General features: G+C 41.5%; 1 pseudogene; it reads left to right on the forward strand.

The window, feature by feature from the left end:
- The first annotated feature begins 6,253 nt into the window (after nucleotides 1-6,253).
- On the forward strand, nucleotides 6,254-8,021 carry LOC149198611 (calcium-transporting ATPase, endoplasmic reticulum-type pseudogene; annotated as a pseudogene).
- Nucleotides 8,022-11,746: the final 3,725 nt, after the last annotated feature.

Genomic DNA, 11,746 nt, shown 5'->3' on the forward strand with positions numbered 1-11,746 from the left:
TTGGGAGGGACAATTTTGAAGCACCTTAAGCATTGACATAATGATGAGCCCCAAAAATGGATAATTATTTGGGCTCATTCAACCTCCTAATTCGACTTAATCCACCATTCTCATTAGTTTATTGCATGTTTTTGATTAGATTTATGCTAATAGAGTGATTTGGGTTAGTCATTATGCCAACAAGTCTAATGTGTGCTTTGTGTAGCCTTTTTGGTCAATTTGGAGACAAAGTCAATGGTTGAAATGAGCACTTGGCAGCCAAATTCGTGGAGAGTATTTTTAGGAAGGTGTTCCCTTCATTTATGGGCCCTTACCTCGAATTCTCCACCATCAGCTCGGAGTTCAAGGTCCACCAAATCAATCAGCACAAGGGCAGCCAAGCAAGTCAAGTAGGACTGCTGTTAACTACAAGTCTTGGGCAGCCGAGTCCCTAAAGTTTAGGAGGACTGTTGGGGTCCTCAATTTGTATAAATAAGAAGGCTTAGGGCCTCATTTTGTAGCTAGTGGTTAGTCATTTCGTAGCCAATGGTTAGTCATTTTGTAGGCAGAAGTTAGCTAGTTTGTAGTTCGATTTTTATGCAGTAGATTAGCTTTGCTTTCAGCACATTTTCAAGTTTCCATTGTGGACAGTTTTGATGTAACTCTTCTTTTCTTGCTCAATAAAGACGAATCCAGCTTTGCACCAGCTCTAAATCTCTCTTAGGAGGCTGTAGCTCTTGGGGTTGGGCCCATCTCAAGCGCCCAATACCTCCTTTGTTTACTTTCATGTGTCTTTGCTGCATTCTTAGAGTAAAATCTGCTATTTAGATTTAAAACTTGTTGTGTTATTTAGGTTGCTTTTGATGATTAAAGTAGATTTTCATGTTCAGATTGATTTGGACAGAATAATAACATAAAGGATCCTTGGAAAAATGGGCTCAGGCACCTCTGATCTTACCTCTCCCTCAGTGGGATCGTGAGTTGGGACAAAGGTGACCTTGCTGCCCACAAAACCGCTGTTTTGCTTCACCATGCAAGTATTAGTGTTGGATTCTTAGTTGTCAAACTTGATATCAGTTTTGACTGCATGCTTAGGGTTATGATTGCTTAGTTGCATAGTTAGTTCATCTGATTTTGTGCAAATAAACTTCTGTTCCATTTCTTTTGCTATTATCTAGGTCAGATTAGGTCAAGGTAATTAGGTTCTTGATTTTCCAAGTCTTCTTTTGTTAAATTCGAAAAATAACTTGCAGAGCACCTGTTATCCTTCTCTATCTACCTATAATCCATCAGATAATCTTCTCCAACCCTTAGTCCATGATTCGTACCCTTCATTTGCCATACTTTCCCCACCTTGCCCTAATTCCTACATTCTTGTGCATCATCGCTTCCTCCATCCTTGAACAAATCCAATCGCTCCTTAGCCTCATCCACCAAGTCCTAGACCTCTTCACACCCCTATTTCACCTCCATACTCATTCCTCCATCTTTTTCCCTCCATCCATGCTCCAAAATCCCATTTCGAAACATCCTGTAGAAGAATTACAGAACATCCTGTAGAAATCCTGAACATCCTGTAGAACCCCTGCAGACTTCCTGTAGAAGCTCATAAACACGGTTTCTTGGTAGCCAAACTTTATGAGACTCTCTGGAAGGGTGTTAGGGACCCCTTAGACCCTCTCTGAACCTTCCCAACCTTTCCCAAGCATTTCTCCTCCTTGATCCACCTCTGCACAGTAAAAAATAGTTAGAAGCACATGCACGATAATTCCAACAACTTAAACAAAAATACAAAAAGATGTTTTCTTCAGATAGAGGTAGTCTAGACACATGTATTTTACCTTCATAGAAGTAATGGCATCTCTTTTAGTAGTTTGCATGCTCTCCTTTGCGTCAGTAGGACTAGCTGGTAGAATTAGGGTTTGCTAGGGTTTGCGTTTCTTTTTGGCTTTCAGTTTCTTTTTGCGATTATATTAGCTTCCTTCGAGTTAGCTTTCATCCGTCAATTAAAAAGCTTCTTCTAAGAGCTCATAGAAGTTGGCTTAAGCTCCTAGTGGACTTGTGCCAGCTGACCAGGTGACAGCTGCGGCAAGAGCTAGTACTTGTGCATACAACACCGTCGCTTCCAGGTTTGTTACGAACTACTGGGTTGATAAAATTAAAGAAGGGAGTTCCAGGAGTTGTAGCATTATTGCTACAATACTGGGGCTCACCACCATCTTTTTGGCGCCGTTGCTGGGGAAGCGTCAGAGTATTGGTGATTGTCGCTTTTCTTCTATTTTCCACTACAATCTTCTGCTAAGTAGTTTATTCCATTTCCATTATGCAATTTCGTTTATGCAAAAGTAGATTAGCGTTTCCCGCTTTCATAGATCAGCATTTCAATTCCGCAATTTCATTTCTGCAAGCGTAGATTAGCATTTCAATTCCGCAAGCGTAGACTAGCATTTCATTCCTGCAATTTCATTTGAGCAAAATAGATTAATCCTTTCCTGCTTTCATTTAAATTCCGCATTTTCATTTTAGCAAGATAGTTAGTTGCAGTTCAATCTATTTCAGTTTTGCAGGTAGAAGTAGAAAAAAAAAGCAAAAATCAACCAAAAAGATTTCATTTCATGCCTTGTAGGAGTAGAGATAAGTTAGAAAAATGATTGCACAACGCCCCCACTGCTTCACACAGCCAACATTCTCTCTTCTTCGATGGCTGTGATTAAAGAACCCTTAGGTGGACAGCAAGACATATTTGAAGAACCTCAAGGGAAGAAGAAGAAGAAACCATTCCTCTGGAGCAAATGGCTACAAGCAGAAATGTTGGGAGCAGCACCTTGTCCAAAGACGAATTTGAAAATCAGATCGAAGATTTCAAGAGTGATATGAGGCAGTTTCTTGCCATGCAACTGGATACCTTGCGGATCCAAAAGAAGCAAGAAGAAGCCAAGAGGGCTTTGGCCATTTTTTGTCCTAGGTGCACTAGAAAGCATCCTAGGAACGAATGTCCATTGTACTCCATAGAAGTGTGTTTTGTATGTGAAGAATACCATCCTATAGATCAGTGCCCTTCCTTACCCAGAATCAAAGCTGCATATCAAAGAGCCAAAGGAGCCACTGAATCACTCTATTATATGAACCAAAAGAGGCCACATGAACCTAGATCTTATCAGCAGGAACTGCAAGGGACATCCGAGACCTATTATGACCCCTATCAAGCCACTTTCATGCCTTCTTGGGGTCCCCCTGCTCATCCTTCCTGGTTCACACCTCCTCCTTGTTCCTTCATAGATCCATATTATGCCCAACCAGCTGCTCATTCGTTTCACTCTTATGCTCAGCCACAGCCTCAGTGGAATGCACCTCATCAGGGGTGGAGGCCCCAGTACAACTCTCCTCCCACTCCTTTGCCTCCACCACCTGCTCAACCGCAACCATCGCCTCCTCCTCCACCAAGGCAACCCCAAATGCCTGCCCAACCACAACCCCATCCACATCCATCTCAAATATACACCCCCACTCAGCTACCCATACCACAATTTCCAAACTTGTCCATTGGAGTAGCTCAACACAATTCCAATGCCGGGACACAACATGTCCAAATGACTCCTCTTGAGCTCAATGATCTTCACCATAGCTCAGGAAGAGTATTGAAAAAAAGAGACTATATTGAAAGCATTGAAGGACCACATCAGGCAAAAGAAGATTCAGAAGAGGAAATCAAAGAACCATGGGCTTTACTTGATGAAGAGAAGACATCAGAAGCAGAGATAAAGAAAGATCCTTCATGGTTACCATCAAATCTTCCACGTATTCAAGAGAAAGATCAGCAAAAAGAGGAAGATGAGGAAGTCATGTTAGAAGGTGACATGAAACATGATCCAGATCAGCAAAAGGACCAAGGATATCAGAGCTATATTGAGACATGGTTCCAAACAGTCACTAAGTTGCAGCAGTACTCTCTTCCTCAGCTATGTTTGATCCCTTCAAAGTCAGATCATTTTGTCTCTAAAATCCAGATACCTGTCAAAGCATGCATTTCGAGCCTTCACATCATCTTGTCTCTAATCTCGATGTGCACATGGCTCCATTGGAAGTATTCTTACACTTGAAAATGATTTTGTTTTTCAAGTAGGGTAGGGTAGAAAAAAAAAAGAAAAAAAGAAAAAAAATGAAAATAAGAAGAGAATAAAAATCTAAGGTGAAAACCTCCTCGGAGGCGCCTTAGATTGGCTCATTGATTGAAAACCTCCATGAGGCGGTCAATGGGTTGGAAAAAAAGAGAAAAGAGAATAAGATCTCTGGGTGAAAACCTCCCTTGGAGGCACCCAGGGCAGGCAATTAGGGTGAAAACCTCCATGAGGCGCCCTAGTTGTTTTTCATAAAAAAGGAGAAAAAGAAAAAGAAAAATAAATCTAATTCCCATTGAATAATTTTAGGTTGCAACAATGACATTGCAGGTGAGGAGGAACACTCAAAACAAAGACAAAGGAGTTTTTGGGCCTTCTAGAGGAAGTTCTATATTTCTACAGGAAACATCCTGTAGAACCTTCAAGCGAGCCAGATTCGATTTTGGAAGGGGATCTAAAGCTTAGAATCCATTGGTTATGCCTGCAAGCATCCATATTCCCATTCCTCACCCTTTTCCATCATCTTTTCCACCTCTTTGTGCTTCTTCATTGTGCTTCTACAAGAAGTTCCTGTAGAAATTACAAGAAGTTAAAAATGGATTGAAAAAAGTAGTTTGGCGGACATGGTAGCTTCCCGAAGGGTTCAGAAGTCCTCCTGCACTTTTCAAACTCCTCCTCCATCATATCCATGCCTGCATCACAGCCCAAGCTCATTCTTTTTCACCATGCAAAAACTTGCAGAATGCCTTGAAGCAAAAATACCTAGAACAGAATTTGTTTCTTCCATAAATTGAAAACCATGCATCCATTTGAAAAACTGTTTTACAAGGAATTGTATAGATATGATGGCAACATGCCCGAGCAGTTTCAGCCCATTCCAGTGCACGGTTTCCAAGAAATCTGCCTCCATCACCATTAGCCATTTTTGTATTTTCTCCATATCTGTGCATCCGTTTCAAAACCTGTTTCATGGGGAGATGCACTTGGGTGATAGTAGCCTATGCAAGCAGTTTCAGCCGATTCCGATGCATGGTTTCCGAGAAATTGATCTCTGAAATATTTAGCAATTTTCCATTTTTCTCGAAATCTGTGCATCCATTGATCATGATTTTGCTATGGGAGGTGCATCATGATGATAGGAATGCGCTCAGCAAGTTTCAGATCAATCCGGTTTGCCGTTTGGAAGCAATGGTGAAAACAAGTTTCGGTCCTGTGAAAATTCAACGCAGCAGCTTGAAGGTGCAGATCTGAGCGTGGAAATGAACTCCTGCAGCATGCATCCGGCCAGAGGACACCTGCACAAGGAAAACAAGCAAAAATCATCAGCCAAGTCGTCATGCAACCAAAGAAACCAGTGCATGAAACAATGACTAGCCACAACACCTCACAGCAGCCATTTGACTTCAGGTACATGACTGCAACTCGTTTTTCTATTGCACAAATCTAATTTAAAAACTGCATGAATGAATGGAATGGTGGAATTGAGCCACGAATATAGAAAGATTAAGCCAATAGTTCCTTGTCCAATTCTCTATCAATCAGCTAGGAATCATGCAGCGTACGTGTTAGACAACTCACGTGAAAAAAAAAAAAAAAAAAAAAACAGACAGTGGTAGAGGCTTTAACTCCAGTGGAACTGATTAACAAGAAGAGGACATGCAGCTCATTATAGCACTGCCGTCTGCATGTGGCCACGTACACCTGGCCACCTCACTCCTTCACCACAAATCATGCAGCAATTAACAAATGCTCAGCTCAGACTCACAAACTGCTGTCAACTTGCACTTGCAACATTTTCAACTGAAGTATGCATCCTCTGATTCCACAAAATGATTAACCCATCGTCCTCCATTGAGCTTTGTGGCCTGGTTCACAATTCTCCAGCGTATCGGGCTCACTCAGAGGCGCAGGGGCACTCTACAGGCGTTTCTACAGGAAGTCGTCTACAGGAAACGCAGAAAACAGCTCTGCAGAAGGAAAACCCGAGATTTTTGTCAAAATTCAAGCTTGAAATGAGAAAAGTAGTTAAAGCTCGTGTCCAAGGTTACCAGGGTTCTTGAAAGTATTGATTTTGGAGTTTTTCAAACGCATTATAGATCTGTTAATGGTGGAGCAATCTGTTTGAATTCAGAATCTGATCATCTATTTCATAGTCCATGGAGGACAAGATATTCCCTGCTTGGTCTAAAACTGTTGAAGAATGCTTAGAAGAATATGATGTGAGCTTAGAGAATGGTTTAAATTCTCATGAAGTGGAAAAACGCCTTCAAATATATGGATGGAATGAGCTCCAGAAGAAAAATGGTACACCTTTGTGGAAGCTGGTAGTGGAGCAATTTGATGATACAGTTGTTAAAATGCTTCTGCTGGCAGCTGGCATTTAATTTCTTCTCGCCTACTTTCGTGATAATGTGTCTTCTGAGGAGGGCATAACAACCTATGTAGAGCCCCTGGTCATTCTCCTGATTCTCATCCTCAATGCCATTGTTGGAGTATGGCAGGAGAATAATTCTGAGAAGGCTTTGGAAGCTCTCAAAGAAATGCAATCTGATCATGCAAAGGTCTTGAGAGATGGACATTATGTTGTAGATCTTCCCTCCAGAGAACTTGTTCCAGGAGATATAGTGGAACTGAAGGTGGGAGACAAGGTTCCTGCAGACATGAGAATTGTGTCCCTCAAGACATCCACCTTTAGGATGGAGCAGAGCTCCCTGACCAGAGAGAGCATGCCTGTGGTCAAAAGAACATATCCAGCCACCTTGTGTGACTGTGAGTTGCAGTCAAAAGAATGCATGGTGTTTGCAGGAACTACAGTTACCAATGGCTGCTGCACATGCATTGTTGTGAGCACTGGCATGTTTACAGAAATAGGTAAAATTCAGGCACAAATTCAGGAAGCTTCAATGGAATGTCATGATACCCCTTTGAAAACAAAGTTAGATGAATTTGGTGAAAGACTGACAACAGTGATTGGTGCCATTTGTATTCTTGTCTGGATCATGAACTACAAATATTTTCTTTCATGGGAAGTCATAGATGGGTGGCCAAAAAAATATCAGGTTTTCCTTTGAGAAATGTACATACTACTTTAAGATTGCTGTTGCTCTGGCAGTTGCTGCTATACCAGAGGGATTTCTTGCTGTGATTACTACATGTTTGGCTCTTGGCACTCGTAAGATGGCACAAAAGAATGCTATTGTGCGTAAGTTACCGAGCGTGGAGACTTTGGGTTGCACCACAGTGATTTGCTCTGATAAGACAGGTACTCTTACAACCAATCAGATGTCTGTCAGTGAGTTTATAGCCATAGGGCACAGTGCTGGTTCACTTAGAGAGTTTACTGTTGAAGGAACAACATATAATCCTGAGGATGGAAAAATATTGGATTGGCCTGCACATAATATGGGGGAAAATTTAGAAACTCTGGCAGAAGTTGCTGCAGTTTGCAATGATGCAGGGATATCTTGTCAAGGTCACCAGTTCCATGCTACTGGTATTCCCACTGAGGCAGCCTTGAAGGTATTGGTTGAAAAAATGGGAGTTCCAGACCCAATGGCAGGTGATACAAGTGCCATTCTCAACAGTGGCACAGTGAAATTGGGCAATTGTGATTGGTGGATACAAAGATCAAAGAGGCGGGCTTTATTGGAGTTTGATTGTGATCGAAAATCCATGGGTGTTATTGTCACGGAACCAATGGGACAAAATCGTCTGCTAGTGAAGGGCGCCATGGAAAATTTGCTTGAAAGGAGTGCTTTTCAACAACTTGCAGATGGATCAGTTGTTGAATTAGATGATGCATCAAGGGAATTACTCTTGAGGAAGTTTCATCAAATGAGTTCAAAGGCTTTGCGTTGTTTGGGATTGGCATACAAGGAAGTTTGGGGAGAGGGCAGCAGAAGGAGAAATTGGCCGAGATTTTAGCTAGGGAGGCAGCACCTGTGCTAGCCACCCTAAGCACATCCATCCCCTCCATGAACACTCATTTTTTCAAGGTTCGGACACAATCTGGTCATGGTTCAACCTTCTACAGGAAGCTACAGGACTTTCTACAGGAAGTTCTGTATTTTTACCAGAAACATCCTGTAGAAGCCTTTGGGCAGGCCAAAATCAATTATGGAGAGGGATTTGAAGCTTGAAGTTTGTTGAGGAGGCATGCAACCACTCTTTTCTTCCATCCTCCACTGGGTTCATCTCCTTTCACCACCATTGCGACCATCAAATTGAATATACTTGCACAATCATACCAAAGTTGAGAATTCTCTAGGAAAAGAAGCACAGGCAGTGGGAAGAAGCAAAGAGAAAAGCATGGTTTCATGACTAAGAAGAGGGCATCACTTTAGAAGCTTGGCATGACAGGGAGGCCACCAGGGCCATCAAAGATGAGGAGATAGATTGGTTGCTCAGAGGATGAGCAACACTTTCAGTAGGGGGGTGATGATGAGCCCCAAAAATGGATAATTATTTGGGCTCATTCAACCTCCTAATTCGACTTAATCCACCATTCTCATTAGTTTATTGCATGTTTTTGATTATATTTATGCTAATAGAGTGAATTGGGTTAGTAATTATGCCAACAAGTCTAATGTGTGCTTTGTGTAGCCTTTTTGGTCAATTTGGAGACAAAGTCAATGGTTGAAATGAGCACTTGGCAGCCAAATTCGTGGAGAGTATTTTTAGGAAGGTGTTCCCTTCATTTATGGGCCCTTACCTCGAATTCTCCACCATCAGCTCGGAGTTCAAGGGCCACCAAATCAATCAGCACAAGGGCAGCCAAGCAAGTCAAGTAGGACTGCTGTTAACTACAAGTCTTGGGCAGCCGAGTCCCTAAAGTTTAGGAGGACTGTTGGGGTCCTCAATTTGTATAAATAAGAAGGCTTAGGGCCTCATTTTGTAGCTAGTGGTTAGTCATTTCATAGCCAATGGTTAGTCATTTTATAGGCAGAAGTTAGCTAGTTTGTAGTTCGATTTTTATGCAGTAGATTAGCTTTGCTTTCAGCACATTTTCAAGTTTCCATTGTGGACAGTTTTGATGTAACTCTTCTTTTCTTGCTCAATAAAGACGAATCCAGCTTTGCACCAGCTCTAAATCTCTCTTAGGAGGCTGTAGCTCTTGGGGTTGGGCCCATCTCAAGCGCCCAGTACCTCCTTTGTTTACTTTCATGTGTCTTTGCTGCATTCTTAGAGTAAAATCTACTATTTAGATTTAAAACTTGTTGTGTTATTTAGGTTGCTTTTGATGATTAGATTTTCATGTTCAGATTGATTTGGACAGAATAATAACATAAAGGATCCTTGGAAAAAGGGGCTCAAGCACCTCTGATCTTACCTCTCCCTCAGTGGGATCGTGAGTTGGGACAAAGGTGACCTTGCTGCCCACAAAAACGCTGTTTTGCTTCACCATGCAAGTATTAGTGTTGGATTCTTAGTTGTCAAACTTGATATCAGTTTTGACTGCATGCTTAGGGTTATGATTGCTTAGTTGCATAGTTAGTTCATCTGATTTTGTGCAAATAAACTTCTGTTCCATTTCTTTTGCTATTATCTAGGTCAGATTAGGTCAAGGTAATTAGGTTCTTGATTTTCCAAGTCTTCTTTTGTTAAATTCGAAAAATAACTTGCAGAGCACCTGTTATCCTTCTCTATCTACCTATAATCCATCAGATAATCTGGTCCAACCCTTAGTCCATGATTTGTACCCTTCATTTGCCATACTTTCCCCACCTTGCCCTAATTCCTACATTCTTGTGCATCATCGCTTCCTCCATCCTTGAACAAATCCAATCGCTCCTTAGCCTCATCCACCAAGTCCTAGACCTCTTCACACCCCTATTTCACCTCCATACTCATTCCTCCATCTTTTTCCCTCCATCCATGCTCCAAAATCCCATTTCGAAACATCCTGTAGAAGAATTACAGAACATCCTGTAGAAATCCTGAACATCCTGTAGAACCCTTGCAGACTTCCTGTAGAAGCTCATAAACACGGTTTCTTGGCAGCCAAACTTTGTGAGACTCTCTGGAAGGGTGTTAGGGACCCCTTAGACCCTCTCTGAACCTTCCCAACCTTTCCCAAGCATTTCTCCTCCTTGATCCACCTCTGCACAGTCAAAAATAGTTAGAAGCACATGCACGATAATTCCAACAACTTAAACAAAAATACAAAAAGATGTTTTCTTCACATAGAGGTAGTCTAGACACATGTATTTTACCTTCATAGAAGTAATGGCATCTCTTTTAGTAGTTTGCATGCTCTCCTTTGCATCAGTAGGACTAGCTGGTAGAATTAGGGTTTGCTAGGGTTTGCGTTTCTTTTTGGCTTTCAGTTTCTTTTTGCGATTAGATTAGCTTCCTTCGAGTTAGCTTTCATCCATCAATTAAAAAGATTCTTCTAAGAGCTCATAGAAGTTGGCTTAAGCTCCTAGTGGACTTGTGCCAGCTGACCAGGTGACAGCTGCGGCAAGAGCTAGTACTTGTGCATACAACACCGTCGCTTCCAAGTTTGTTACGAACTACCAGGTTGATAAAATTAAAGAAGGGAGTTCCAGGAGTTGTAGCATTATTGCTACAATACTGGGGCTCACCACCACATAACAAAAGGTAACTGAGCTAGATCTTCTACTATGTTATAGTTTTGCACTGCTTGAGCTCGAGGGTTGAATGCAGACTTATGTACAACTCCTTTATGCGGTTTTATTATTAATGCTAGTGCAATAGGTGGTGGAATAGGATCCGACGAAGTCGAAGTTGAAGGATTTGGTTGATCTGAAGCCTGGTTATTCGACGACAATGATGGATTACCATAATCTTTACTTTGTGTTGACACCAAAACATCAATTTTAGGCTTAGAGGCGGATAACATAAGAACTTATGAAGTGGAAGCATGATCTGTAGCAACCAAATGAGTCTCCAGATTAGGGAAAAGGATTTGTCAACATCGTGGATGCACTAGAAGTCTTAAGAAGCTTTGAGACTTCAGAGTGGTGAGGATAGTCTTGCATAAAATGATCCTTGTTACAAATCAAACATGGATAACAAGGTTTCTTAGCTGGAGAAGAGGAATCAGATGATTTCTATTGAGGGGGAGGGTTTTGTTTCTTTTTAGCTTTCCCTTCTTCTTGCTTCTAGGTTTCTTTTCATCTTTCCTTTGTTAGATGACATGATTTATTTTGGAAGTAGGAGTGTTATCAGATGCAGTAGAAATTGATTGGAAATAGCAAGTTTTTTACCAGATGATCTACCTACTGTTTGTGTGCTCAAAGAACCAATCACATTGTCACCGGCATGAGAGTCTTTACTCAATGGGGGTGGAGGAACAATAAAAGCTGGTCTGGGTGCATTCAGAATTTTGTCATAGAGCATGCCAGACTGAGTGTAAATCTATTCTAAGTATTAGGCACGAGCAATTACTTGCTCTTCAGTGACAACTCATCCTTTATCCACATCCTCGGTGATATATGGCAACAAGGATTTTATAAACCGCTCAGCTAAAAGGTGATTAGGAACATAAGTCTTGACCATTCGACGACGACGATGCCACTCGTGAATATGAATACGGATGTGAGTAGTAGTAGTTTATTTAAAATTGGTCAATAGCTCCATTCCAGTTTCATATCGTATGGGTAACTGGAAGTGGGTTAAAAACATGG

The sequence above is a fragment of the Pinus tabuliformis genome, chromosome 2_1, assembly GCF_031772625.1.
Source record: "Pinus tabuliformis cultivar Carrire ecotype Pingquan chromosome 2_1, CPIR1, whole genome shotgun sequence".
In the NCBI taxonomy this organism is placed as follows: Eukaryota; Viridiplantae; Streptophyta; class Pinopsida; order Pinales; family Pinaceae; genus Pinus; species Pinus tabuliformis.